This window comes from Asterias rubens, chromosome 6 (genome assembly GCF_902459465.1).
Source record: "Asterias rubens chromosome 6, eAstRub1.3, whole genome shotgun sequence".
NCBI classification, from domain to species: Eukaryota; Metazoa; Echinodermata; class Asteroidea; order Forcipulatida; family Asteriidae; genus Asterias; species Asterias rubens.
Genome location: NC_047067.1, coordinates 13,342,297 through 13,348,804, shown reverse-complemented (window position 1 = coordinate 13,348,804; position 6,508 = coordinate 13,342,297).

The window sequence follows — 6,508 nt, the reverse complement described above, 5'->3', positions numbered from 1 at the left end:
TCCAGTTTTTGCCAAACCAGGTTAGATTAGGCCGTGTCCGAAACGGCGACTTTGGCTACAGCTACGGCTAGATCGCGCGCGTCTGCCTATTCTTCAACACTGGTAGACGCGCTGATCTAGACGTAGCTGTAGCCGAAGTTGTCGTTTCGGACACGGCCTTATGTTTGAATTGGCCTGGTCTGGCCACACCAGGCTTGATGACATTAGATCTGGGTCATATCTGGCTACACTAGGTAAAATAATATATTTCATTCAGCCTGGTCTGGCCAGACCAGGATAAATTTTGCTTGATCTTGGCCTAGTTTAGCCACACCATATCGTATTGCCACACCAGGTTAAAGATGATGCGTGAATTACACCATGTTTAACCACCCTAATAACTGCGGAACCGCCAATAAGGTCCTGCAAACAACAACTAGTTACAGTTAATGTTTTATGCATTTTCCCTTTAATAATTCAATTTGCAGCCATGACATAACAATATGTAAAAAAAAAATGTCTTGCTTATTTCTTACTTCAGTAAGAAACAGCTGTTGAGAGTTCGTTTTCTTTAGGGCAGGAAGAGTAACTTGACTCTGTCCATTGCATAACACTTCCTGTGTGCAGTTTGAATTCTCAACTGGCACTCACAATAGACATTCGCACTGCAAGCAGCTTGCACACACAGATTGTGTTGGTTTTACACCAAAATTAAAGATATATATACTCTTTATTCAGTGGGAATGAAATATTACAGAAGGATCAACGAGCATGTATAGAGCATGGACATCAACAATAGCAGAAAGAGACACCCATGGTAATTGCTGTTTTCTTTTTATTAATGTACATACGTTTTGGCATGGCTTTGGTCAATGGTGAGAAGATGTCGCTTATTTAAAATAATGGAGGATGTGCAACAACAGTGTATGCAGCTGCCGTCATTGTATTTATCTTAAAGGCCTCAATGTGGCAGACATTGTTTCTTTAATTGTGAAATCAATGGAGTCAATACTTGTGTTTTTCAGATGTACAACAATTTTATTGATGCTCAAGTCCACCTTTCTTCTCTGGGACCAGCTAAGCCCTGTGTATATATATATCGTTTATATATATCGTGTGATGTTTGCAAGAGTGCATACTCCCAGTGTGAAGATCATTTCCATCAAGTTTCTGAACCATGGCTCACTCATTTTGTCTGGGTTGGATTACACATCATAAGTTTCACCAAAAGTTTACTAAAAAATAAAATGTCTTTATGAAATGTCTTATGTGTACAATTTACAAGATTGTGTATAAATGTACGTATATATAGTTTACAAGTGATCAGAACAATACCCTTCATGCTCAAAGTGGTCTTATAATTTTATGAAGAAAATTAAATGCATTGTTCAGCAGTTCAGTACAATGATAATCACCTGTCTTCAATCGCTGTAAATTTGTTACCACCAGTTTACTTTGTTTTCACTTATTATTGTTTTTAAAGTGATAAACAGACACAAAAAAATATTTGATCATTGTTGATTTTATTATTAGTATTGTTATAATTATTATTATTTATTCGGCATGAACACACATACAAAATACAAACATAAACAAGGGACATATGCCTGGAATAAAAAAAGTTTACCCCCAAAAAATGTAGCCCGAAAGCCTTCAATTCCAATATCCCTGGCCATATATTAAAAATATATAATTATTTACAATAAATCTATAAAGACATTAAGAACATTAGACAACAACAGAAAGATAATAAAAAGCAATGATAGTCTAGACCAGATTTAAAAAAAAAAATTACTTCGAGCGGCATTTTTGAGTAAAATGTGGTAACATACTTGATTTACCTAATTTGAAACAATACAGAAAACCTAGCAGACGACGGACTTCTCACGTGAAAAATAGTAAGGTTCTGCTGTGGTTCCATATAGATGTTGTCAGGATACCATAAAGGGCAGGTACCCGGGTATAGGTCAGGTATCCGTAACAAACTTTTGAGTGTACTGGATAGATCTGCAATCAAATTGCACTGGCAGAGGGACCAACAGGTGCTTTCAATGTAATTTTGAAAGTATTTGAATTAGTGGTTTTTCTAATAAAGGGATTTTATTGTTTGAGCATAATTTCCCTGTTGTTAAAAGCACAAACCGTTTATTATTTTCTCTTATAATGTAGGCCTACACTACTTAAACAGGTAGGCCTACCAGGTGTAGTCTAGACTCAACAATGATACAGTAACTTGTGTTGTATATCAACTTTTCAGTGATCGCTGTTTTTGAACAGGTTAGCTTTTAGTGTTCAATTATCTTACCAGTCAAAACAATTGATTTTAAAGGATTTTAAAGCAACTAATTTTTCGTTTACAATTCTCCCCCGTTTTAAAAAGGATTCTCCACAATAATATTTACGAACTAATCTAACTGTTGTAGGCTAACAATAAAAAAAAATCCAGTTTGTTTGTTTGTTTATTTGTTTGTTTTGTTTGTTTGTTTTTTTGTTTTTTGCAGTATAACGCGTTTCACACAAGAAGATAATTATATTCAGAAACAAAGGACAACAAAATATGCATCCCCTCCATTGATAAAACAATCCACTCCTCTCTTTTCAGCTGGGTGTGAAGAACAAGGGAAAAAACAAATATATCTCTTTATCTATTATTACCGCTCAATCCACAAGTATAGACTCCTATTTTATTTTTGTTTGTCAGCTAGGACGGTTCCCAGCAATGAATCATTCATAAAAGGTGTACGTATCTTCGATATTAGCAATCATAGTTTGGAGTACAAACTGTGGCAAGTTGTTTTGCAAGTTTAAGTCGAAAGACTTTTGGCTAAGTACACCAGACTCTTACTTGGCTTTTCCAGCAATATTTTATTAGGAAAAACAACACGAGTTAAAACTTTAAAAAACAACTTCAAGAAAAGTCTTAAACCCCCAAAAATGAAAATAGTAAGTTAAAAATTAACCTAATCGTAGAAATGTCTAACACCCAGTGAACTTCTTTGTAATGTGATAGTATATGATTTTTGATTAAGATGACTCTGTGCATGTTATAGTTTAGGGTTTAAGTTGTCAACAAAAACAATTTACTTCCCAGTCAATGTGGATGATGCATAGGATGACATACACTGATAAGTAGATGCCTCCTTGCACTAAGCTAGTGTGACACCAAAGCATAAAAGACAAGAGTGGCTGTTTCAATATCAATGGCCAACTCTTAATGAAATATGATTACCAAATCAACAATTATTTGGCTACATAAACTAAAGTGTCCTTCAAACCCTGAACTATTTGTAACAAAGGTGAAATTTGAAGGAGCATAAAAAAAGGTGTGGCGTTTGTGGCACACGTAGCCGATGTGTATGCGTTTCAGTGTTGTTTCAGTACCACAAGGATACCGTCTCCGGTATTATACTTCTATCATAACATAAAAGCAGATTAGTTTTTGGAAAAACACTGTTTGATTTGGGAAATATCAGCTTTAATGGAATGCTTTGATCCTGGAGTTGGTTCCATTGAGGCATTTTTGTAAAAACAATCTTTATTTTTTACCCCAGTTAATAAATATGACGTTACTGATATAGTTAACAATCTAGAAAACAAAAAGAGTTGTGGGAACGATTTTATAAACACGTTTATTATCAAACACTCAATAACTGCCATATGTGAACCACTTGCACATTATTATTACTACTTCCTTTATGACAGATGTTGTACCATCTCAATTAAAGGTTGCAAAGGTTATCCCTGTTTTTAAAAAAGATGACTTTAGTTGTGTGAGCAGTTACAGACCAATATCTATCCTGACTTGTTTCTCTAAGATTTTTGAAAAGTGTTTATGCACGTACAATTAAATTTTCAGATAAATTCAGTATTTTGTCAAACTCCCAATTTGGATTTCGTAGTAAACATTCAACCTCCCATGCCCTTTTAGATTTTATTGATAAGGTTTCCAAAGCAATCGATGACTCTAAGCACACACTGGGGATATTCCTTGATATTTCGAAAGTCTTTGATACAATCAACCATGATCTTATCTTCCTGCATAAACTTTCCTATTATGGCATTCGAGGAATAACACTTGATTGGTTTAGAAGTTATCTTTTTAACAGATCTCAATTTGTGTCCATAGATGGTACTAATTCAAGTGCCAGAATCCTAAAACATGGCATACCTCAAGGATCAATATTAGGACCATTGCTCTTTTTAATATATATTAATGATTTTACACAAACGCGATGAACTTTCTTTTATATTATTTGCTGATGATTCTAATTTATTTTATTCCCATAGTAATCTTAATTACCTCATTAATAAAGTCAACACTGAACTGATACATGTCGCAAACTGGTTCAGGGTCAATGGATTGTCTCTCAATATTGGGAAAAAAAACATATTTAATGTTATTTAGCAATACTGCCAATGACATTCCTTGCAATGTAAAAATTGTAATGCTGTTATTAAAAAAAATGAGTGCTGTAAATTTTTGGGGTTATATATTGACTCGGGATTAAAGTGAGATTCTCATATTGGCCAGTTATGTAAAAAAAATTCTATAAATATTGGGATGATTAATAAGATCAAATTTCTTGTCCCAGCAAAAGTACTTTCTCTTTATAACACATTAATCGGATCGTATCTTAATTATGGTATACTGGCATGGGGAGGTAGTTCAACCAACAAACTGAACAGAATTCTCCTCCTACAGAAACGGGCTTCACGTACCATTGATTTTGCTGATTTTCGTTCACATACAAGTCCCTACTTTACTAAACATAAGACTCTTAAAGTAAAGACATTTATTATCTCCAACTTGGGTCCCTTATGTACCAGTCTACCCGTAATACGTTACCATCCTCAATTAATTGTATATCACACAATCATGAGATTCACTCACACTTTACTCGTCAAGCCTCGATCCAACCTTCATATACCATATAATCGCACTTCTCTTGCTTATAAAACAGTCAAAGTTGAGGGACCGAAGCTCTGGAAATCGCTCAACTCTCAACTTAAAGCCTCAAAGAGTCTTTCTGTATTTAAGCGTAAATTTAAGTGTACTTTGTTAAATTCATATTGTTGATAGATGTTGTCTTTCCTACATTGTAAATCAAAGTGTACTTTAATGAATTCATATTGTCAGTAGATGTTGCCTTTCTTACTTTGCTGACCCGTCTTTGTTTGTCTTTGTTTGTTTTGTCCATTGTTCGTTGTTACAGGTAACTACTTTCATTGTTAGCAGCTTGTACATTCCCTATTTGAGTACACTTGTCCTTTCCGGGACATGTCTACCTGGAGTGGTGTTTCCTTCCAAAACACATAAATTTAAATAACTATCGGCTCAATGCACAAGCTTGCTCAGGGAACCATACCCCAACAATTATAGCTTTGCTTCTGTATGGGTCCCCCACAGTTTCATGAATGTCAATGCTTATTATTCATTTATTTAATCTTATTAAACAACTATTTATTTATTAACTTACATTGCCTATGATTGGATACTGATTGTGATTTTGAAACTGTGTAAATAAACTGATTGATTGATTGATTGATTGATTGATTGATTGATTGATTGATTGATTGATTGATTGATTGATTGATTGATTGATTGATTGATTGATTGATTGATTGATTGACATCAAACTGAAACACTTCAAAATGTTGCTTGATTTTCTAAGTATTTTTAACTATTCTAACAAAAATGCTCCTTTCAAATGGCCACTTTTCGTCCGCCAGCATTAGGAGATAAAGTAAAACCTGCTTTTCTGGTAACAGAAAAGTAAAAAAGTAGAAAACACATTTTCACAAAACGTTCAATCTGCTTTTCATGAGAACGGGACTTGAAACAGGTCTAGGGCTTATGCAACTTTTGAAAGTCAACCCGAAGCCAAGTGAAATCCGCCGAAACAACATTGTAGCGAAAACGCAACAGGTGTCAAAATGCGCAGAAGATAACTGTGAATCTAATTAACTGATTATTTTGTTGCATACTAATTCAGGTTCCGATAAATCTGACCATTTGTAATTGTTTAGATACTTATTGGTGCAGTATAACTGGAGGTAGAAATAGTATAAATCTATGTCCCAATCATTGATCTTCAGTAATGGAGATCAGTGGTCCCAACCTATTATGGAGTTTTAGGCCGTGTCCGAATTGGCGACTTCGGCTACAGCTACGGCTAGGGCGCGCGCGTCTGCTATTCTTCAACACTGACAGACGCGCTGATCTAGCCGTCTGTAGCCGAAGTCGCCAATTCGGCCGGACACGGCCTTACTTTAGGGAGATTTTGTTTCGTCCATTATTTTAGTAACATAGCGCCCTCTTCTGCCAGATCAGTTTAAGACCGCCTACATAAAACAGTCGTCGGTAGAACCCATCCTTCAACAAAATGTTAAAACATTATGCAATATTTTTAATTAGTATTTTAAAACTAAAAGATCATTTTAATTTTTAAATTAATGTAAAGCATGTATTATAAGTTTATATGATTTTTATTTGTTCTTTAACTGCAACAATATTTACGTTCACTGGCCA